This window comes from Sus scrofa, chromosome 9 (assembly GCF_000003025.6).
Source record: "Sus scrofa isolate TJ Tabasco breed Duroc chromosome 9, Sscrofa11.1, whole genome shotgun sequence".
In the NCBI taxonomy this organism is placed as follows: Eukaryota; Metazoa; Chordata; class Mammalia; order Artiodactyla; family Suidae; genus Sus; species Sus scrofa.
The window spans coordinates 40,082,437-40,106,836 of NC_010451.4; the positions used below are offsets into that span (position 1 = coordinate 40,082,437).

The window sequence follows — 24,400 nt, forward strand, 5'->3', positions numbered from 1 at the left end:
GAAAACTCCCCTCCAACGTGATCACTGCTATGCGGCAGCTCTGTGCATGGGGTCAGCAGCCCCTGGATGGTGCATCGTTTACTCATGGGGTGGACCCACACATCCCAACCTCTCTTAATCATAATTGTTTGTGGATCAACACACAGAGGGAGTTGAATCAGTTTCATAGTTGGTTAAAATTTTGCAAGTCTGAATCACTCTGATGTGAGTTTTCCCCTCGCCTTTGGGAATGCAGCCTTCGGTGACACAGATGGGTTCAAACATGTCTGATGGCCCCGCTAACTGTTGAAATGTGGTATTTAAAGTAACTTCTTGTGATCGCTCACAGATTGCACAGTGACACAGTTCATGACAAGCTCTCTGAGGAGTAATAGTTCTCCTCGATCTTTTTTTCTTTTTTCTATTTGTACATTTTTTGCATTATGAAGTAAAGTCTTTCATGCACAGTATATTATGCACCTGTTGTTTTTGCACTATTACTCTGTGAAAAATGTCACACATTTAAAAAGATACCTTTGTGGGAAACGCTGACAATCTGAGAATTGAGAACAACTATTTTATTTATTTATTTATTTATTTATTGTCTTTTTGCCATTTTCTTGGGCCGCTCCTGCAGCATATAGAGGTTCCCAGGCTAGGGGTCTAATCAGAGTTGTAGCCACCAGCCTGTGCCAGAGCCACAGCAATGCTGGATCTGAGTCTCATCTGCAACCTACACCACAGCTCATGGCAATGCCGGATCCTTAACCCACTGAGCAAGGCCAGGGGTTGAACCCGCAACCTCATGGTTCCTAGTCAGTTTTGTTAACCACTGCGCCACTACGGGAACTCCTGAGAACAACTATTTCTAGATAGTCATGGAGAGTCACATGAAGCAATAGCTAAATTCCAGGGAGAACTGGATCCCTGAGCAACTGCTGTCATCCGCTGGTCCACACAAAATTAAAAGGATGTTACTAGTGCACACACTGGCTCATCATACAATCTGCCTTAATTTACTTACTTGTCTTAAAATTTAATGAATATTTTACGCTTAATTAATGTACAAAGGATTCCCTTCTCAGTAGATTTATCAAACAAATTAGTTAGGCACCACAAAGAAAATACTATATTTCAAAAATGTCAATGGGAGAAAAATATTTTATTTTAGCTTTATTGTTTTTTTTTTACAGATCCAGTTTATCTTGAGCAGGCAAAGAAAACGAAGGTCCGATGAAAACTATATACCTATTTTATTTACATTAATGAAGCAAGAAGACATAAAATCACAATGATTTCTTCTTTTTGGTGGATAAATGATCGAGAAAGGAATGTTGAAGTCAGGAAGACTGAAAGAGTATGTCATGTCTGCCCAGCTAGAAAACACATACACTCTTTTTCAGATTCTTTTCCCATATAGGTTATTACAGAGTATTGAGTAGATTTCCCTGTGCTATACAGTAGGTCCTTGTTACTTATCTATTTTATATGTAGTAGTGTGTATCTGTTAATCTGAAAAAGAGTGGATATATGTATAAGTATAATGGTTCACTTTGCTATACACCTGAAGCTAACACAACTTTGTAATTCAACTAAGCTCCAACAATATTTTTTAAAAAATGATGCAACCCACTCTGGAAAAAAAAAAAAAAAGGAAAATGCATCCAAAGAAAATGAAAGGTTTTATGTGTAGGTGGATGAAGAAAGCTCAATTTGAAAAATGTAGGGTATTCCCATTGTGGCTCAGTGGTAATGAACCTGACTAGTATCTATGAAGATGTGGGTTTGATTCCTGGCCTCGCTCAGTGGGTTAAGGATCTGGCATTACTCTGAGCTGTGGTGTAGGTTGCAGACATGGCTCGGATCCTGTGTTGCTGTGGCTCTGGTGTAGGCTGGCAGCTGCAGCTCTGATTCGATCCCTAGCCTGGGAACTTCCATATGCTGCTGGTGTGGCCCTAAAACGACAAAAAAAAAAAAAAAAAAAAAAAAAAAAGGTAGGATTGTTTAAAAATGTGCTATTTTGTGAAAAACCTTTTCTAGAAGCATTCCTTAAGATGCTTACCAAGTGCCAAACAAAAGAAGCCTCAAGTAACTGGAGAAACATCCCTTGAAGCCACATATCCTGGGAATGAGGAATAGGCTGGATGTGGCTGTCTAGTCACACAAGGGTGTTTGCATGGAGAATTGTGGGAGTGTATTAAGGTGGGTTATGGAGGAATTGCCATTCCTCTCAGTAAGGAACTTGAGGAAACTACTGGCATCTTTCAATACAGCCACCTCCTTTTTTGTTCAGGATGACCCACTAAGGTCACGTAAGAAGAATTCTTATGTTGTGGGTACCTTGGAAACAACCAAGACCACTGATGTTTTGGAGATGGTGTAGTTTTGTGTGTTTTGTTTTTGTTTCAAACAATCCTGACTCTACAGGAAGTCAGACCCTGCATGGGATCTCCTGTGAGGATCGTTTGCTCATCTGATGTTACTTTAGTGGAAAAGGGAGCATTTCAGTGGTGTTTTCATTGGCTACTTTTAACACAGACATATTCTGGCTTTTCCAAAATCCTGAGAGATGTTTTATTGACAGCCATAAAAGTCAGTCTCTGAATTATATTTTTACAGGTTTTGTCAAGAAACCATAGCAGAAAGTGATGGGATTCTCTACCATGGAGAAGCTCACGGAATTCAAGAGGAAAGTTTCACTTGTTCAAAAGGAAAAAGAAAATTCATTCTGGGAACACCTTGAAAGAATGATTTTTGACTGTGGGCTGGTTGGCTTACCTGCCAGATGTTTTTAACCATGTGAATGAGATGACTCTTTCAGTTCAAGGCCCCAATATCATCGTTATGATGCTTCTGGAAACATTATGAGCTTTCTTGGCTGGCAGGGGGCTGACATCTTTGCAAACTTTCAAATGCAGGGAGGGAAGCGCTTTACCTCAAAGGAGTTGAGTTACAAAATGCTGTCAGTTTATTTGAAAAGAGTAATCTGGAACCACCTGGAAACACTTCAGAACTCTTGCAAAAGTTGTTTCTATCTTGATAGTAACAAAATTGAACCCTAGAAGGCATTCTTTTTCTTACAGATATAAACTGTATCAATGGTGTTGACCTAGCCAGAGATGAATTTGTTGATTGTAGGAACAAGAAACCACTGTAACTCATTTCACTAAAAAGCCTTGGAGAGTTTTTGTGGTTCCTGGGAGACACTTAATTTTTATGTTGTGAAGTTACTATCAAGTTTTAATTTCATTTTTAACACTATATCCTTGAGGAATGGATTTTCAACCTTGTTACCATTAAAAAAAAAAAAAAAAAATCAGGAGTTCCCGTTGCAGTGCAGCGGAAAGGAATCTGACTAGGATCCATGAGGACGCAGGTTCGTTCAATCCTTGGCCTCGCTCAGTGGGTTAAGGATCCAGCGTTGCCATGAGCTGTGGTGTGGGTGCAGACGCAGCTCGGATCTGGCTTTGCTGTGGCTGTGGTGTAGGCCAGCGGCTACAGCTCCGATTAGACCCCTGGCCTGGGAACCTCCATATGCCTCAGGTTCGGCCCTAAAAAAAAAAATTTGAATTTTCAACAGGAAATGTATGTTATCTCATCAAAGACCATTCTACCATTTTGTGTTCTTATTCAAGGTAAGCAAAAAGTTTTCACATGGATGTGTCCTTAAAATTGAAAATTTAACTCAACTTATTTCCCATGTAATATTTTATTTTTAGTGTCCTGCAAAGAAGTAAATCTATTACTATATAATACATGTGTTTTAAAAATACATATTTTTTGGTATATTTAGGAGTTTTTTTTTTTTGGTAATTTTGTGATTTATTTTATGCATTGAAAAACCTTATGCTAAGTCTACAGGCTTCACCAGACTGCTCAGGGGATCCATGCTCTAAAAAAAATAAATAAAGAAAGAATTCCTAATCAAGGAGAACATGACTAGCTTCTATGCTCTCAATTTGCTTAAATAGGGGAAGAGGGAGGTTTGATGCTTCTTCTAGTGGGGCTGAGAAAGGGAACCTCTGCGACATAAAGCTGGGTCAGCCATAAGGTTCCTGTGCTTCCAGGAAAACCACTGAAGGTGACAGCCGTGAGTGTTCAGCCCGATCGCACCCAGGACAAGGAGGAAGGGGAACGATAGCCCCATTAAGAAGGCACCCCATTAAGAAGGCACCCCTTCTTGGAGTTCCCATGGCGCAGTGGAACCGAATCCAACTAGGAACCATGAGATTGCAGGTTCCATCCCTGGCCTCGCTCAGTGGGTTAAGGATCCGGCATTACCGTGGGCTGTGGTGTAGGTCGCAGACGTGGCTCAGATGGTGTGTTGCTGTGGCTGTGATGTAGGCCGATGGATACAGCTCTGATTAGACCCCTAGCCTGGGAACCTCCATATGCTGAGGGTGCAGCCCTAGAAAGACCCACACACAAAAAGGCCCCCCTTCTTTTCTTCCCATAATAGCTGATTTTAGGAAACTGGCCACTTTTCATTTTTCTTTCTTTTCCCCCCTTTTTTTCCCTCACCAATAACTAGATGCTAAATTCAAAATATGACTGTGAGGAAACAGAGATGTATAACTCCTTTTTTTTTTTCTTTTTCTTTTTTGTTAGGGGCCTTACTAGAGGCATATGAAGGTTCCCAGGCTAGGGGTCAAATCAGAGCTGCAGCTGCTGGGCTACACCACAGCCACAACAACTTGGGATCTGAGTCACGTCTGCGACCTACACCACAGCTCCCGTCAACGCTGGATCCTTAACCCACTGAGGGAGGCCAGGGATCCAACCTGCATCCTCGTGGATGCTGGTCAGATTCCTTTCCGCTGAGCCAGGATGGGAACCTGGACACTGGCCACTTTTCAATCCATCCCCGAGTACTGAAGTGAGGTGCATTACTGAGTTCTTCCTGTGTGTCCGCAGTGTGATGTAAGGCCACAGGGCAGAGAATCACATGGTTCCTTCCCCGAGGGATTAGTTTATTTGCAGAGACAAAACTAGTGCATAAAACAATGGAGGAGAATTAAATGCAAAGCTAGATGTTGCCTTGAGGAAAACCCGCCTGTTGACTTTTTAAAAATCACAGTATCCCCAGAATCTAGAATATTGCTTGGCACACAGAGGGTGCCAGATAATCTCTTTTGAATGAAAAAATTGATGGCTGAATTTTAAAAATAACACCTCTTGGTATGAGGGTAACACATGTTCATTAGAGAAAACTTGAAAATATAGAGACTATAAAGAAGTAGAAAAAAAGAGCCAACGTTTTTGATATTTCTTTTTTCTAAATACCCATGTACCCCCCCCCACACACACTTTTTTTAGCGAACAGAACTGGGACCTGAGTTTTATGGCTTGGATTTTTTTTTTCTCTTGAAATTATACCCTGAACATTTTTCTGTGCCATTAGATATTCTTCAGAACATTATTTTTAATGGCTTCATTGTAGAGTATTCCATAAATAAATCATGGTGTAGTCTAACTTATCAACCAGTTTCCTATTGTTGAGCATTACTGTTGGAAAGCTAATGCCCAGAGTTGCATTTGCCACTTGCCCTGTTCCAAAACTGTGCTGAGTTTTTAACCCTCTTCATTCACAATCTCATTTCATTTATTCTTCACAGTGATCCAAGGAGGAAGCGTTCATGACCCCCTTTTTACGGAGGGCATATCTGGAGATGGGGGCAGTGAAGAGCCAAAGGTATGTTGCTGGAAAGTGACAAAGCTGGGATTCAAGCCTAGGTCCCATTTAATGTCAAGGTTCGGGCACCCAGACATGCTCCAGACTGCTCTCGTGGCATGTGTGAGGAAGGTGCGTGCCTCCTTCGGCAATAAGGAAGTAGAGAAACACACATCAGAAGGTGAGCAGGTGTATGGTGGCTGAAGCCGAGACGTGAAGGTGCTTCTCCCAGATCCATTGCTGTGGAGATGCCATGATGGACCAGACCAAAGCAAAGCCCTTTCAAGGAGTCTGTTTCAAGAGAGGCATTTCCAAAGTGAGATGGGTGAGAAAAGTGTGTTCTGAGCTCACCTCTCCCCACTGGGGGCAGTGGAGTGGCAATCCCGCTCCCTTTTAAAAGATTTATTGGAGTATAGTTGACTTATAATGTTGTGTTAGTTTCAGGTGTACAGCAAAGTGAATCCGCTATACATACACATAAATTCATTCCTTTATTTTGGCCGCACCTGTGGCATGTGGAAGTTCCCAAGCCTGGGATGGCCATGCCACAGCACGTGGCTGAGCTGCTGCAGTGAAAATGCCAGGTCCTTAACACACCAAGCCACAAGAGAACTCCCATATATCCATTCTTTTTCGGATTCTTTTCCCATATAGGTTATTACAGAATTTTAAAATTATAGTTTACTTAATATACTTTGTTTTACAGCAAAGTGACCCAATCACACACAGTTCCCTGTGCTATACAGTAATATTGAGTGTAGTTCCCTGTGCCATACAGTGGGTCCTTGCAGTTTATCTATTTATACACAGCAGTGTGTTTACGTTAATCCCAGACTCCTAATTTATCCCTCTGCCCATGTTTGTAACCATAAGCTTGATATCGAAGTCTTTGTTTCTGTTCTGTAAATAAGTTCTTTTGTGTCATTTTTTATTGTATTCCACATATAAGTGATATCATATGATATTTGTCTTTCTCCTTTTGACTTACTTCAGTTAGTGTGATAATCTTTAGGTCCATCCATGTTGTTGCAATGGCATTTTTTGATGTTTTTTATGGCTGAGTAATATTACTATATATATGTATACACCACATCTTTATCCATTCATCTGTTGATGGACATTTGGCAAAACCCCTCTTTTATTTCCTCCTCATATTAAGAGTCATCTAACAAACAGCTGAAGGGAAAGGACATAGAAGCAGCAGAGGGTGGCTCTGTTCGCAAGCATCCCTGCACCTTCTGTGGTGTGAGCAGTATCGGAGAGGAGCTCAGAGGCCTGAAAGGGTGGAAGGCAGGGACCCCTACTCACCCACAGGGGAGAAGTGCAGGGTGACCAGAGGGGCAGGCTGTCTTGAATGGAGCACAGCCCTTCAGGCGGGGCAGTTGATGGACCAGGCGTAAGTGACCGAATATCCTGGTGTACCTGGGACGGAGGGCTCCCGCTGGATGCAGGACTTTCTCAAAATTAGAAAATCCCAGGCGAAAGAGGATGGTTGGTCTGCAAAGACCTAGGTTCCTTTCTGAGTCAGGGCTCATCCTGTGGGAAAGGTCCAAGCTTGTTTGTTTATTTACTTATCGGTTGATTGATTGATGGTCGTTTGCTCCTTCTGTGGTAAAACTAAGTGAAGAGATGAGCTGTGGGCATCGGGCACTGTGGCTCCTCCACGAAAAGAGCAGCTGGTGGACCTACAACACCACTTCTGCTATCGAAGTAAAGTCTGCCATCACAAGACTGAAGGAATTGAAGAGTCAGTAGAAACACCTCCATTGGAAACATTGCTAGCCTGTAACCAATGGGCTTATTTATTTATTTACTTATTTATTTTATTGTCCTTTTAGGGCCACACCTGAGGCATATGGAGGTTTCCAGGCTAGGGGTCGAATTGGAGCTGTAGCCGCTGGCCTATGCCACAGCCACAGCAACCCCAGATCTGAGCTTCGTCTGCAACCTATGCCACAGCTCATAGCAACACCGGATCCTTAACCCACTGAGCAAGACCAGGGATTGAACCTGTGTCCTCATAGATACTACTCAGATTCTTTTCTGCTGAGCCATGACAGGAACTCCCGAATGGGTTAATTTATGTAAAAAAATAAAAATAATAATCCACATATGGATTTTTTAGTACATGTAGGTGTCCAGTTCACTTGGGTAAACACCTAGGAGTGAGATTGGTAGGAGTGATATGATAGAGGTATGTTTTACTTCATGAGAGATCGCTAAACCGCTTTCCAAAGTACCTGTGCTTATTCTGGATCCCTGCCAGCAATGAACGAGAGTTCCAGTTGCTCTGTATCTTCATCAGCACTTGGAATTATCAATTAAAAAGATTACTTTAGGAGTTCCATCATGGCACAGTGGAAATGAATCCGACTAGGAACCATGAGGTTGTGGGTTTGATTCCTGGCCTCACTCAGTGGGTTAAGGATCCGGCGTTGCCGTGAGCTGTGGTGTAGGTTGCAGATGCGGCTCAGATCACGTGTTGCTGTGGCTGAGGCGTAGGCTGGTGGCTACGGCTCCGATTAGACCCCCAGACTGGGAACCTCCATATGCCATGGATGTGGCCCTCAAAAAGACAAAAAAAAAAAAAAAAGATTATTTTAGCCATTCCACTAGCCATGTAGTGGATCTCACTGTGGTTTTAATTTGTGTTTCCTTAGTGGCTAATGATGTTGAACATCTTTTCGTGTACTTGTTTCCATGAAGTGTCTGCTTAGTTCTTTTGCCCATTCAAAAAAAAAAAAATTGGATTGTTTGCTTTCTTATTGAGTTTTGAGGATCCTTTATATATTCTGTATCAAGTTCTTAATCAGATACATGATTTGTGAATATTTTCTCCCAGTCTGTAGCTTGTCTTTTCATTCTCATGATGGTGTCTTAGGAAGAGCCGAAGTTCTTAATTTTGGTGAAGTCTAAGTTATCAGTATGGTGTCAGAGTGTTTTATAGTTTTAGATATCACATCTGTGTCTGTGATCCATTTTGAGTTAAATTTTATATCGCGAGAAAGGGACAGAGGTATTTTTTTTTCTGCATATGTATATCTAGTTGTTCCAGTGTAGAAAAATGAACTGAGTTGCCTTTGTACCTTTGTTGAAAATAAATTGCCCAAATATATGTAGGTCAGTTTCTGAATGCTCTGTTCTCTTGATCTAGAAGCAGAGGTATGTGGGTAAATGTTTAAGAACTGGCTCTGAAGAGAAGGGAGGTGGGGAGTTCTGATTTTGTAGTGTTTGCTGATGGTTGTTTCTTAAATATTCTCACAGTAGACAATTTGAAGCAACTAATCTGACCTCAACCAACGTGTAAAACTCTCAAAAATTTAACGGGTGGCTCTCATGAGCTGCTTCCAGCTCACCACCAATATCTATCCTGTTCTCCAGTACCACACTGCCTTAATCACTATGGCTTTATAGTAAGTCTTGAAATCAGGTAATGCGATTTCTCAAATTTTGTTCTTCTTCAGAATTGCTTTGTCTAATCTAGTTCCTTTGTCTTTCTGTACAATTTTGGGAATCAGAGTATTGATTTCCACAAGAATTCCTGCAGAGCTTTTGATTGAAATATGTTGACTCTGTAGCTCGCTCTAGGGAAAATTGGTATCTTAACAACACCAAGCCGTCAAATCCATGAACAATATAGCTCTCTATTTATTTACATCTTTTTTTTTTTTATTTCTTTCATCAGTGTTTTTTAGTTTTCAGTACACTGATCTTGCACATATTGTGTTAGTCTTATACTTAAGTTACAGGTGTAATGACACTTTTGGGTGCTATTATAAATGGTACTTTTGTAAATTTCAATTCCTAATTATTCATTGGTAGTCAATGCAAATACAATTGAGAGACTTTAGGAGGTTCGCTTGTAAGGCTTTTTTTTTTTTTTTTTTTTTTTGTAGATTCTTTAGAATTCTCTATTTAGATACCCTGTTGTGTCTAAATAGAGTTTACACTTTCTTCCAATCTGCATTCATTCATTCATTTTACTGGCTGGGATGTCCAGTGTGATGATGAAGAGAAATAGTGAGTGTAGGCATCCTTGCTTTGTTTCCCATCTTAGAGAAAAAGCATTCAGTCCTCACTGTTAAGTATGATATTAGCTGAAGCTTTTCTGCAATTGTCCTTTGTCAGGCTGAGAAAAAATTGCTTCTATTTCTAGTTGTCTGAGAGTTTTTATCATGAGTGGGTGTTGAATTTTTCAAATGCTTTTCTTGCATTTATTAAAATGATTGTGGTATTTTTTTTGTGTGTATTTGCATGTGAGTTGAATTGCAACCTTCCAAAATATATATTTAAAGTTCTAAATCCCAGTTCTTGCAAATGGGACCTTATTGGGAAATAGGGACATTGCAGGTGTAATCAAGTTAAAATGAGATCATATTAGATTAGGGTGGCTGGTGTCCTTATAAGGAGGGAGAGATTCGAAGACATGGGAGAGTCTGTTCTAAGACTCCAGTCCTGGCATCGCTCCCCTCTGCCTCCATCTTCACACGGTCCTTTCCCTTGTGCATCTGTCTCAAGTAGCCCTTTCTTTTTCTGATAAGACACCAGTCGTTGGATATATGGCTCAATGTAAATCCAGGATGATTTCATCTCCAGTCCCTTAATTGAATTACATCTGCAAATATCCTATTTCCAAATAAAAACACACTCATGGCTCCAGGGGTTAGGACTGGACATATATTTGGGGGGATCACTATTCAATCCACTATATACACCAAAATAATGTGTACACCATCTATTTATTTATTTGCTTAAATCCGATCTTCCTTCAACCTGTATGACATTTCATGAGGGTAGAGAGTTTTGTCTGTTATAATCACTTCGCTGCTCTCTCTTTGTACCCAGAATGGTGCCAGCCACATCATAGATGTACAGTGAATCTTTGTGGAATGAATGAGTGCATCTCACTTCCCCTTGTTTCAGCATCAGACAAGGCTGTGCACCTCTTTTAGGCCAAGATTTCTCTTGCTTGGTTTCGAAGACCTCCCTCCAATGCTTCTTTTTTCTCCTTTGCCTTCCCTGAAGTTCCGTCTCAGTCTCCATTGTTAGAGTCCTTACTCTCCCCCTTAACTGCTATGGCCCTGACCTTTTCTAATGCTCTGCTTCTCCTCCCCAGCAAGCTCCCTCACCTCTGTGGCTGGTCACTTCCTAGGACACAGGACTCTCATTTCTGTATCTTCACCCCAGCATTTCCTTCTGCATCATATTTCCACTTTCCCCTTTCATCTGACTTCTCTTTTAATGAATGTACCCAACACTCTGACTCATTGTCTTTCTTTCCCAAATCTGTCTTCCCACCTTCCAGGGTTCAGTACCACGAACTTCCTCGTCCCCAGAGCCAGAACCCTGGAGTCATCCTCACCTGTCCTGCATCCGCTCTCTCACCAGGCCTATCAATTTGGCCTCTTAAATAATTCTTGGATCTGCTCACTCTCCATACCTTCGATGCCGCAGTTCAGCCACCGTCATTCTCTCCTCTCTCTCTGCTTCTTCCCAAAGTGCAAAATGGCTCTGCACTTTTTCTATCATAAACCCCTCTAGCGAGTCCACATTGCCCACGGGCAAGACTGACCCTTACCCTCCCCAGACCATCCCCCAAGGCTGGCCCTTGGCTTCTGTGACCCAGCCATATCGACCCTGCCATTCCCCCAGTTCACCGATTTCATGGGCTGGACCAGAGGGCCCTGGGAAGGAGCTGACTCCATCAGACAGCTTTCTGGGGTTTGCCTCCCCACCTGCCTGTTTCCTGGTCCCCTGGACCCTGGGAAGACTGTGCTGAAAATTGTTGGGATGGAAAACATTGCCCCCAAAGCCTTAACATTTGGAGGTGGGGAAGCTGTCTCCAAGAGAGATTTTGGGTTCTGTCTTACTCAGGTAGTGGGAGCTTCTTGGAGAACTTCCATCCCATCTCTGCTTTTTGGCATTAATTGTTGGGATCGATGCTGCAGCAATTATATAATGTTTATTGCAGCCACCACATATCCAAGGCTTAAGTGTTACTAAATGTCACTTTCATGCTCCCCAGTAATTATAACGGGTTCACTACCTTCTTTGTGAGGGAGGCAGATGCTTTTAGCCTGAAAAGCAGAAGAGGAATGCATTTTCTCTAACCTTACAAGAGCCCTCGTTTCCAGAGAGATACTGGATGGAGGGAGAGGAGCTCGACAGGCGCTTCATCACAGACACTGTTGCCTGTGGGAGCTCCGCTGCTGTCTCCTGGGATCACCTAGGAAGTGGTTTAAAAGTGCAGGTTTCTCTCTCACTCTCTCTCTCTCTTTGACCATGCCTGCAGCATGCAGAAATTTCTTGGGCCAGGGATTGAGCCTGAGCCATAGCAGGGACAGCACTGGATCATTAACCACTAGGCTACCAGTGAACTCCTAAAAATGCAGGTTTCTGGGCTCATCTCTAGAATGTGTCCTTTGGTGCCGGAAGGAGTGAGGTTTTGGAATCTGGGTGTGTGAAATCTTCTGTTCAATAACCTGTGAGTAGAGGTTGTGTTTGGCTCTTATTAGAACTTTGACCTCATCGCTTTTGAAGCAATGGTCTCCAACTGTCTTTTCTTCCTATCTCTCAGCTAGTTAAGCTGATAAGCTTGTCAGCAGAAGTTTCAAAACATAACTGGGATCAATCATTTCTCACCAGCTCTACTGGCTACCATCACTGTCCTGGCCACTGCCATCTCTTGCCTGGGCCACTACAGAGAGGCAGCATCACCCAGCAGAGTAGAGGCAGGGGATCTGGGTTCAGAACCTGATGCTATCACTTGCTGAAATTCTCTATGTCCTGGTTCCTCAACTGTGACCTGGAGATAATAAAGGTGTGGCTGTAAGGTTTGCATCAATTACACGGTAATATATGACATGATGAGCCCCTAGCCTATTATGATCCACATTCCAACCAGCAATGAGAGACTTTTAAAAATGTAAATCAGGGAGTTTTCCCTGTGGCTCGATGGGTAAGTATCCATGAGGATGTGGGTTTGATCCCTGGCCTCACTCAGTGGGTTAAGGATCCAGCATTGCCATGAGCTGTGAGGTAGGCTACAGATGTGGCTTGGACCCCAAGTTGCTGTTGCTGTGGTGTAAACTGGCAGCTGCAGCTCCGACTCAATCCCTAGCCTGGGGATGTGCCATATGCTGCAGGTGCACCCCCAAAAAAGCAAAAAAAAATGTAAATCAGGCTATTTCAGTGTCCTACTTAAAACCTTTTAATAGCTTCAAACTCCCTGTTATACTTAGGATGAAATCCAAGCTCTTTTCTGTGACCTGGAAGCCTCTACATGTTAATCCCTTAAATATTCTCTCACCCATTCTTTCCCTCACACTCCCTAGTCTAGCCATGTGGGCTTTCTTGCTATTTCTTAAACATGCCAAGAACATTCTGGCCTCAGGATCTTTGCCCTAGGTCTAGTTATTCATGGCTTGATATTATATTATATATTTGTTTAAATTGCCTGTCCCTCTGCACAGAAGCTACTAGAACTGATATACAAATTCAGCAAGGTAGCAGGACACAAGATTACCATACAGAACTGTTTGCATTTATTTACACTTCAATGAAATATCAGAAAGCGATCGTTAAAAAAATACATATACCTTTTAAAATCTCACCCCCTAAAATAAGTACTTAGGAATACACCTGACCAAGGAGGTGAAAGATTTATATACTGAGAACTATAAGACATTAACAAAATACATTGAAGATGATTCAAAGAAACGGAGGGTTTGGGATCGGCATATGCACACAGTGGTATATGGAATGACGGGCCAATGGGGACCTACTGTGTAGCACAGGGAACTCTACCAAATATTTTGTAATAATGCACATGGGAAAAGAATCTGAAAAAGAATGGATGTGTGTACGTGCATAATTGAACCACTTTGTTGCACAGCAGAAATTATCACAACATTATGAATCAACTATACTTCAAGAAAACTTAATGAAAATAGAACAAAATATGACACAGATGAATCTGTCCATGAACAAAAACAGATTCATGGACACAGGACATAGAGAACAGACCTTGATTGCCACGTGGGGAGGGGGTTGGGGGAGGGACAAGTGGAAGGTTGGGGTTCGCAGAGGTAAGCTATTATATATAAAATGGATAAGCAGCGAGGTTCTACTGTATAGCACAGGGAACTATATTCAGTATCCTATGATTAAACCATAATGGAAGAAAATATTTTTTTTAAAAGAAGGTTAAAAAAAAAACCTTCAAAAAAATTAAATTGTCTGTCTCCCTCACTAGATTGGAAGCTCTATGAGGGCAGGGGGTATATATATTCCCAGTGCTTAGAGCAGTGCCTGGCACACCCATTCTTCCTCCTGCCTCCCGCCTCGTAAGCTCTAACGCGTTCCTTTTCTGCTTTGACTTCTCCCAGCCCTCACTGTTCCTGAGTGGTGGGCATTTAGCTGTAGTTTATCAAGGCCGAGGAAATTATTCTCTGGGAAATCATAATTTGAAATTCACCTTGCTTTTGCACCATGTTGGTGTGAGCACTAATGAATCCCGTGGAGGAATAACTATTTCTGCAGACACAGGTCGTCCAGCCAGGTCTCTCTTTCCTGTCGGGAGGGTGGAGGCCATTTGTTACCCCCTCACTTCTCTGCTGGAATCACAGGTGGGCGGCCGCTGTAGGGGCTCCTGAAGCGTCCATCATTCATCTGACTTTCCATCTGATCAGTACATCTATCTCTTGAGCACAGCCATCTGGGTTTAATGTATCCAGGGAGTGGGTTAATTAAGCACCTAGTTAGATGGCCTCTTCCTAGGCAGCTTATGGTCTAGAATTTTCCCTTTGACTCATGGAATTTCTCCTCTTAGGAAATAAATCCAAGCTCAGTTTCTTGAGCCATGAGAAGCCAGATGCCAGCCATTCATTTTCCTGGCTCCCCCCCTTGGCTCATGACAGCTTCTGAGTTCTTCTCTCCCACGGCAACTTCTCTTAGGCTGTGGCTTAATCTCCCAAAGCCTGTGTTAGTCAAGTTGAGACCCACCTCATGGTTGTGGTCAGAATTCAGTGTGTCATTTTCCTAAGTCCTTAGCTTCGTGCAGGGGGTGAGATGCAAAAATATTTACTCATTACAGAGGTCCACGTTGGCAAATGGCACCAGTGCTGGGGTGTTGGAGGTGACAGTTGTGTGGATGTAGTTTCTAGAGTCTGGGGGTCACAGTGGAGGGGTGGGGTGGCCAAGGTGATGGGAGCCCCGGTGTGGCAACTGGTCTTAACCAGTATGGCATATTCAAGAGTCACATGGATGACTTACTGCAGAGTCTTGGCTAATGTCAGCTGTTCCTGTCTGACGAGCTCCTTGGCCTCGCTTGTCCCTGGAACTTACATGTCAGACACGACAAATACAGAGGCTCCAGCATAACTGTTCCCAGGCAGCTTTGGGTTTTTTTTTTTTTTTGCTTGTTAGGGCCTCACCCACGGCACATGGAGGTTCCCAGGCTAAGGGTCCAGTTGGAGCTACGCCTGCTGGCCTATGCCAGAGCCACAGCAACGCAGGATCCAAGCTCTGTCTGCAACCTACACCACAGCTCATGGCAACGCCAGATACTTAACCCACTAAGCAAGGCCAGGAATCGAACCTGCAACCTCATGGTTCCTAGTCGGATTAGTTTCTGCTGCACCATGACGGGAATCCTCGGCTTTTTCTTTTTCTTTTAACTTCTCATCTTGTTCCTGGTTCTGTCCTACAGCTGATTTGCCTGCTATTGACCTCTGACTTCCTCTCCCATCTGTCCTCCCTTCATCCTTGGATGTGACCCTGGGTGCAATTCTGGCCTGTCTTCCCCGGATAAGCAGGTCTGTCCTCCATCCAGTCCTTGGGACTTCATGTCGCCTCAAGCAAATACTCCTTGCATTCTCCTTCTTTTGGGGCCCTCCAACCCCAGCTCTAAATTTCAGACTGATCTGGTCTCAGGAACAAGAAGAAGTTCTGCCTGTTGGAACCTCCACCTTGAAGCTTGTCTCTCTGAAAAGTTTTCTCTGCTCTCCCCAATGGTTTAAATGGAAAAAAGGGAAACACTCCGCAAAGCTGTTCAATCCAGGATGGTTGTACAGTGCTGCCTCCCCTTCTTTTTCTAAAATTATTATTATTATTTTTTTTGCTTTTTTTTTTAGGGCCGCATCTGCAGCATATGGAAGTTCCCAGGCTAGGGGTCGAATTGGAGCTACAGTTGCTGGCCTACCCCACAGCCACAGCAATGAAGGATCTGAGCCACATCCTGCACCACAGCTCATGGCAACAGTGCATCCTTAACTCAAGGACGAGGCCAGGGATTGAACCCACATTCTCTCGGACACTAGTCGGTTGCGCCACAATGGGAACTCCGTCCCCTTCTCTACTTCTGAGTGGCCACAGTGATTGACAAAGAAACGTGGAACCATTTACCTGATAAGGTGTAATATTCGGCCTTCGATTCGTTTTTTTAACCTGGCATAAAGGTACTAAAGGAAGTGGCATTATTGGAGAACTGTCTTGTTTTCAGAAACATTAGATAAATTAGGTTACATATTTTATTATTCCTGAACACTGTGCAATCATTTATTTCCCTCCTTTGAAGGTGCCTGTTCCAACATCCCAAAGCAATGCTTTATTTTGCTCGCAGTTGATGTGATTGGCTCACCCGATTACTCCTTGTTCAAATGAACTTGCTTTAATACAATTTTAATTGTTTCTAATTCTTTAAATTAATTATAGCCATTTCAGTGGCTCCTCTGTGTCTATGCTATTTCTCTGTTTTATCTCCATGGCAACCTTTCTTACGAAGAAGCGGAGTGTGTGTGTGTGTGTGTGTGTGTGTGTGTGTGTGTACGCACATGCTTTTTCTAGTCTGGATTTTGGCTTCAGCTTGCTTTTAAATTCTGTAATATCTGGTCCTGGAAGAGGGATTTTGGGGTAACAACAGGTGAAAGCTGTTTAATGTTTTCCACTTGGGAACAACGCCTGGCCTCGAACGTTAGCTGTGAACTCTGCTCCCTCGCCCCTTTCCCATCTTCTCAGCCTGCGAGCAGCTCAGAAGAACCGTGTGGGGTTGGTGCTGAAATGATTTGGTGCCATGTTTGAATTAATGCATTAATAGTCACAGGGTGTTTTGTGTGCCAGGCAGGGCTCCTCGAAAATGTTGGCCCATTTGATCCTTGTAGCCACCTTGGGAGGCTGGAGTTATTATCTCATGTTAGAGATGAACAAAAGGCCCAAAGAGGTTAAACGACTTGACCAAGGGAGTTCCCTTGTGGCATAGTGGGTTAAGGATCTGGCATTGTCATTGAGCGGCTTGGGATGCTGCTATGGCGAGGGTTAAATCTCTGGCCTAGGAACTTCCACATGCCTCAGGTGTGGCCAAGAAAGAAAAAAAAATTGGCTAAAATTGCTCAGCCCAGGGTTTGATCTCGGGTTTTGCTGCTCTCGAATGACAAGGTCTTTTCACTCCATCACACTGTCTCTTTCCCGCTGATGCTCAGGTCTGGGAGACTCACTCTGTCCTTTGGATGCTATTCAAAATGCCCCCATTCTTGAAGCGTTCCTGAGAAACCAACCAGCCCATCTGCGTCTCCTCCAACTCTCTGGCTCTTTGTTTTGGCTCCTGTTGGCTCCCTCCCTTTGTTCTCATGTGCATCATCCCCGGGCATCTCCTGGAAGCAACCTGAGGGCAGCCTTGAGTCTCATCGTCCTGCTACATCCTTCGTTCCCAGAACGATGCTCCCCACAAAGTGGGCGTTTAGCAAATATTGAACCGATTTGGGGAAAACCACAGAAGGAAAAGCAGAGGTGCTTTGGAGAGTTATCTTATATTGTAAACATGGTAGTGGTTATTCTCTTAACCTTTGCCCTGGCGTGCGTAGATGCTGGCTTCTGTGTTCAGGCGTGCTTGGGAAAACAGGGTAAAATCCAGTTAGGTGCATAGTAAAATAACCCTTTTTTTGTTGTTGTTGTTGTTTTGTGCATATGGGGGCAATGGGCCTCTTGCCTTTGAAGTTCCTGAGAATGTCACTTGCCGTTACTTCGGGGCTGGCAGGCCTTGGCATCAGAATGTGGTCTGACTCAGGAGATGGCAGGAGGTCCAGGCTTCTCCGTTTGGCTGTCCAGGCAGGGTAGGAGGCGAGGATTAATGGGAAAAGCTAGCAGAGGTGGGAGTGGGAGCCCAGATCCAGGTGACCCCTACTTCCTTCCTTCCTTCTGGAACTCTGTGGACTCAATGAGAAGGCATCCAGAGATTCTGAAAGGGCAGCAGGAGATTTAAAGGTAAGCAGTCCTACATGAGGAGATAGGAGGCTGTAAAGTTGTATTTTTGGGGGGTCGGGGGGGAACCGTGGCACATGGAAGTTCCCAGGCCAGGGATCTAACCTGCACCACAGCAATGACGACACTGAATCCTTAATCTTCTAGGACAAGGGAACTGTTGTAAAGTTGTATTTTGAGCAATTATTCCAGCACCTACATGCCAGTGGACACATGCCCCATCCTTTCTCCTCCCAGCCTGCAGCCATGCATCCATGCCGGAAGGGCTGCCTTGCTCAAAACAGACCTTAGAGCTTCTCAGCGGGATCAGCCTTCCGGATCCGCTGGCTCTTGCACTGCACAAGCAGCAGTAGCTCTGCCCTGCTGATACAGCTCCTCAAGCATCTCCGCTCCCCTCCGCACGCAGGTCTCGCCACCCTCTGCACCACCGAGACCCTCCCGCTTGTGCACCCACATGCAGCCTAAACGCAGGCACATCACCTGGCGTCTCCCGCATGACCGCCCCTGCTGTGGCCCATGGCAGAGACTCCTCTGGTTTCTTAGTGATGAGGTGGCATTTCGTGGCAATTTTTTTCTTTTACTACTGTCACCAGGTGCCGTCTGCCCTTGGATTCAGGGCCCCAGGTGGCTTCTGCCCCCAGAGGGCTTCCTTTTGTTACTCTTACCTCCGGTTGGTTGACCAGTGGCCTGACCAGACAGGCTGGCTTTTGAGCTTGATCTTGGGAGAAGCGGGCCGGCAGGACTTCAGGGGGCTGATATGTGAGGTCTGGTTTTGGTTCCGTGACCACCCTGGCTTGGCCGGCTCTTCAGCATTTCCTGCCAACAGCCAGTCATGTGAGTTATCAGTTCAAGCTCCTTGAAGGGCAAGCTGCCCTGTGCCTCTGCCTGCGTGGCCTGGATTAGGGCCAGGAAAGCTGCCTGTCCTGGAGCCTGGGCATCTGGGTAGGTACTTAAGGTGGTTGGCCCCAGCAGCTCCGCTGGAAGGTGAAGGAGATACCCACACCTGAGTACTTATCCGCAGGAGGTGGGGGTGCGGTGGAGACTTCTAGAAGCCTTTCACCTTTCAAATATCTACTCTGTCCACCGTCATCAGGCAATTTCCGATCAGTTGGTTGTGCCCAGATGCTGCTTGTGGGGCTCTCTGGGCCATCTTCTCAGCCTCCGGGCCCTTCACACAAATTCCCATTCAGCAGGTGGCAGAACCTTTGGGAAGGTTCCCGCTGAGGTTGTGTGAGGAAGAGAAGGGAGCTGTCCTGCTGATGTTTTTGCTTCTCACTGTCTCTGAAAACATTGAAAGAGAAAATTCTGCTCCCACTGGGCTATGGGAAAGCACACTGTGCCATTTCAGCACAAAGACAAGCAAGCACACCAGCACCAGCGCACGTGCACACACACTCACACACTCACACACACGCACGAACTCTCCCTCAGAGTCCAGGGCTCAGTACCCACTCTTCCCTAGAAAGATCCCTGGTTGCTCAGGCCTCCGGTGGGTTGTAAACCAGTGGCCTCTGGTCTCTCTCTCCCTCGCTCTCTGTTTTTTTTTTTTTTTTTTTTTTTTTTTGTCTACTTATGGCCACACCTGAAGCATTTGGAGGTTCCCAGCCTAGGGGTCGAATTGGAGCTATAGCCGCCAGCCCACACCACAGCCACAGCAACACAGATCTGGGCCACATCTGCAACCTACACCGCAGCTCCACAGCATCACCAGATCTTTAAACCACTAGGCAAGGCCAGGGATCGAACCTGTGTCCTCATGGATGCTTGTCAGATTCATTTCTGCTAAGCTATGATGGGAACTCTGGCCTCTGGTCTCTTTACTCCTGTGAAGATCCAGACCTCTTGTTGCCCAGGGTAATCAGCAAACAGAAGCCTGGAGGAGAGAGCTGTGGTCCCATCCCTTAGACAGAGAGAGCAGGGCCGGATCCGGGCAAACCAGGATGGGAGGGGGTTTGACGGGGGTTTCCCTCTACCTCCCCTCTCTGAACCTTCTTCTCACAAAACTCTGTTTTGTGCTGGGCACCAAGAGGTCACAAAAGAGAACACAGCTCATAGAAACTTGGTCACTGTGTCACACCAGCTTTCAGATAAAAATGCCCTTTAAAATTCCCAGGAAGCCCGCACCACCTCTGCTTGACCTTCTCTGGACCAACATCCCTTCCGCACCTGCACCTCACTCAGGCTGCTCCATCCTCAGCCCTTGTCCTGGGGGGTGAGGCTCCGGGAGTGGTGAGGCTTGGGTCAAGGTTAGGGGTGGGTGGAAAGCTCAGCAATGGGATGGGAAAGTTAACACTAGAGACAGTCACAGTTTACTCATGTCTTGGCTCTATGATTTTTTTTTAAACTGAGGTTTAATTGACAAACATTATATTAGCTTCAGGTGTAGAACATAATGATTCAATATTTGTATACATTGTTGGCTTAATGATTAACAGCACTCTCCGTCAGTCTCCAAAGTGTCCTCATTTGGATAAGTGAGATGATCATCCAATCTGAACCCACTTTACTCACCAGCGATTTACATAATGTGTTCTCACAGTATCTCAAGATGTCCCTGCATCCAAAAGGCTGCTTCCGAACATCTCCTGTCCTGTGGCAGGGCCCAGCTCAGGGAGGGAAGATGGAGGCAGTACAAGCGACCTCAGGACGGGCCTGGGGACCACACCTGACTCTCCTGTAGAGGTGCTTTGTCCATTGCACAGGAAATTCTTGAAGTCTTCTTCTTTATGCTCAAGGCACATAGCTGGACCAGAGAGCTCAGGCTGTAGTGAGCTAATTTTTTTTTTTTTTTTCTTTTTGCCATTTCTTGGGCCGCTCCTGTGGCATATGGAGGTTCCCAGGCTAGGGGTTGAATCGGAGCTGTAGCTGCCAGCCTACACCAGAGCCACAGCAACGCAGGATCCGAGCCGCATCTGCGACCTACACCACAGCTCACGGCAACGCCGGAACCTTGACCCACTGAGCAAGGCAGGGATCGAACCCGCAACCTCATGGTTCCTAGTCGGATTTGTTAACCACTGTGCCACGACGGGAACTCCTGTAGTGAGCTATTTTAAGACACAAGCTCCTCACTCCTGGGCTTCCCCCAGGCAGCCAGAAGCTACCTGAGGGCTCCTGGACCATCCTGGCAGCAGCCTGCAGGTGAGGGGAGCAAGCAGCTGCGGCTCCCAGGCGCTGGCATCTTGACCTCGGCGTGGAATGCCAGGCCCACTGGGGACATGAGGAAGATGGTTGATTTTTCTGCCATAATGCACAGCTTTGCTGCAGCAGGGCTGTCTGCTCTGCCATATTAATAAGAAACAAACACATTTTGTTGTTGTGTTTGATTTCCACGTTAGGCTGGAGCCTTCGAGGGCTGTTTAAAATTTAATAAGTGAGAATAAAATCAGGAGAGAAAAAGTATTCCTCTGGGGCATCTGACTGCATCAGACTTGTTAATTCCTGCTCTGTGTTCCCAGTGGCAGAGAGCTGACCCAGCACAGGGGAAGCCTGCCTCCCCTTCTTCCTCCAGGGCTCAAGGCTGGTCTGACCCTCTGTTCTAGGAACAGATCCATCCTGGGGAAAGTCATGGCTCAGGTGGGAATCCATGCAGCTCAGGGAAGGAGGGTTTCCAGGGAGCCCCAAACAAGTGCCCTGGAAGGCCCTGTATGTCCTCTTTGCTCCTTCACATTCTACAGGATCTTATGGAGCACTTACTGTATGCCAGCTGGGGTCAGGTGCCGGGCTGGAGAGATGAAAAAGGTGTGAACCTGTGCTCAGGTGGGCAGAGACCGGAACTGTGCAATTTCAGTGCAGTGTGAGTGAGTACTGGGTACAGGAGGAAACAGCAGAGGTTCCTGGGGGAGCCCCCAACAAGGACCAAGACTTACTTCCCCAGCTGCTAGGAAAGCTGGGGGGAGGGAGGGACTTTGGCTGTGGGCACCTTGTGGAGGTTCCCATGTTTGGGGAGAGCCACCTGGCCCAAGACCATGTGTCCTTCCCAGGGCAGCGGCATCCACGGCTGATGGACTGTGTGTAGAAAGCCCCAGATTCTTGACCCAACTTGGGACAATTCTGACCCATTAGAGTCTCAGATCCCCCATGAGATCAGCTGAAGCCTTTCTGGGGGGCTGCATCACAACTCAGCCTCTCCCTCGGCCCAGGTCTGCTTCCTCCCCTCCCACACGTGCTGATTGCCAGAACATTCCCTAATAAACCACCTGTAGGGTAATCTCTGTCTCAGGTTCTGCCTCCTGTGGAAGCAACCTGCAACAGGACCCAACATGGTCAACACTATTCAGGGAGGGCTTCCTAGAAGTGGTGACTTTTAGGCTGCAACCTGGAGGAAGAGTAAGGATCAGTCTGGCAACAGGTATTGATCTGGAGGGACAGGGTTTCGATTCCAGGTAGAGGAAGAGAATGTGCACAGAGTAATAGGCTCAAGCGAGCAGAGCAAGCCCAGGTGGGACGGCAAAGCGGGAGGCCCGGGGTTTGGGTCAGGACATTTCATAGGGTTCTGTGAGCCATGATGGTGGCTTGGGTTTTATTCTCAAGGTTCCGTGATGTCATTGAGGGGTTTTAAGCAGGGTGGACATGGTTGATTTGCTTTCTAATAAAAAAAAAAAAACTTGAAGAAGGTTAAAAAGAAGCAAGGAGTCCAGCTAAGGAGGCTGTGATAGTTACTCAAAGACAGATGATGATGGCCTGAATTGAAGCAGCTGGAGAGAGGTGGATGGAGTTGAGAGACATTTACTTAGGAGGAAGGTCCAGTTGTCAGGAGCTGATGATGGATGAGGCTTGGAGGACGAGAGAGGAGGCAAGGATCATATTTGGGTTTCTGGCTTCCATATTTGTAAGGATGCTACCACCATGTAGTGAGGTGGAGAGCAAGAGGAGAACCAGGTTTTGGGAGAAGGTGGTGGAGGGGAAAATGCGCGAGTAGTTCAGAAGTGCTAAATTTGAATTATCTTTGGAATATTCAAGAACAGAGCTGAGACATTCAGGTATCTGGATATAAAGCTTAAAAGAAAGGACAAGTTATTTATTTGTTTATCTACTGCTTATGATAAATTGCTCTTAGAGGCTGGTGGCTTAAATAACAATAAATATTATTTCAGTTTCCATGAATGAGGAATTAAGGAGTGCCTTAGGCTGGAGACTTCTCATTAGGTGGCAGTGAAGATTTGGGTTAGGGTTATAATCACCTGAACTTTCAACTGGGGCTGGTGGATGTGTTTCCAGATGACTGTCAAGTTGGCGCTGTCGGCAAGAGATCCTAAATTCTCACCATGTGGATCTCTCCACAGTGGTTATTTGAGTGTCTCCAAGACATGGGAGCTGGCTTCTCTCAGAGCAAGTGACCTCAGAAAGTAGGGCAGAAATGGCAATGTCTTGGAGTTCCCGTCGTGGCGCAGTGGTTAACGAATCCGACTACGAACCATGAGGTTGCAGGTTCAATCCCTGGCCCTGCTCAGTGGGTTAAGGATCCGGTGTTGCCGTGAGCTGTGGTGTAGGTCACAGACGTGGCTCAGACCCCGTGTTGCTGTGGCTCTGGCGTGGGCCGGTGGCTACAGCTCCGATTCGACCCCTAGCCTGGGAACCTCCATATGCCACGGGAGCAGCCCTAGAAAAGGCAAAAAGACACACACACACACACACACACACACACACAAATGGCAATGTCTTTTATTGACCTAGCCTCTGAAGTCACACACCATACCTTACCATGTCCTAATGGTCACACAGACTGACCTTGATACACTGATGGCGGGGGCTACACAGGGTGTGAACACTGGACCTCAAAGATCATGGTGCCATCGTCAAGGCTGCCTACCACACTCGGAGAGATAGATTTGAAAATCATTAGCATTTAGATGATTTTCGAAGCCTTGATAATAGAGGAGATGGCTTGAGAGAGCATGCAGAGGAAAAGAGGAGGGTTTAGGAGCAGAGCCTTGAGAGACACTGGTCTTTAAGGCTAATCGGAGAAAGAGAAGCCGATAAAGGAGATGGATGAAAAGTGTGCCTGCGTGTCCCGTGTGCCTGTGGTGGTGTGTTTTGGTTTACGCCTATTATGTCCACATGGTAGTTTACCCTTTTCATCTTCAAAAGCAACCTTGATTAGATGACACTTTCATGGTCACCCCATGATAACAGGCAACCAGAGCAGCAGAGGGAAACCAAGAGGAGCCAGTATCATGGTGGACATTGGATTTCGTGACAAGGCAGTCACTGGAGACACTAGCGGCAGATATTTGAGTTGCGGGCATGGAAAACAGGTTTCAGTGGGTGAGGCGAGTGAGAGATGAGGGAAGGTATTTCTAGCAGTGTTGTTTCTAGAGGCTGAACCAAAGAAATGAAGGGAGAAAATGGGGTTTTAAGAGTATACAGTCTTGGAAAACTCCAGACACTAGAATATGTAAAATTGATGAAGAAAGGGCTCAGAAGAGAGAGAAAGGATTTTTGTTTGATTTTTTTTTTTAAAAAAACCATCTCAGTTCTTCAAAGCAGGGGAAC

At 45.3% G+C, this 24,400-nt stretch overlaps 2 long non-coding RNA genes across 3 annotated transcripts in view; both read left to right on the forward strand.

Moving 5' to 3' along the window:
* The window catches only part of LOC102164325, an 81,123-nt gene extending 77,767 nt beyond the window's left edge, over positions 1-3,356 (forward strand). For both annotated transcript variants that reach the window (XR_002335631.1, XR_002335632.1), the window contains 2 exons: positions 1,173-1,336; positions 2,599-3,356. This is a non-coding gene — a long non-coding RNA (uncharacterized LOC102164325). The remainder of the gene's footprint in view (positions 1-1,172; positions 1,337-2,598) is intronic.
* LOC110255301 lies at positions 3,446-18,046 on the forward strand. The gene is made up of 3 exons (XR_002335633.1): positions 3,446-3,614; positions 5,595-5,671; positions 17,128-18,046. It is a non-coding gene; the product is annotated as an uncharacterized LOC110255301 (long non-coding RNA).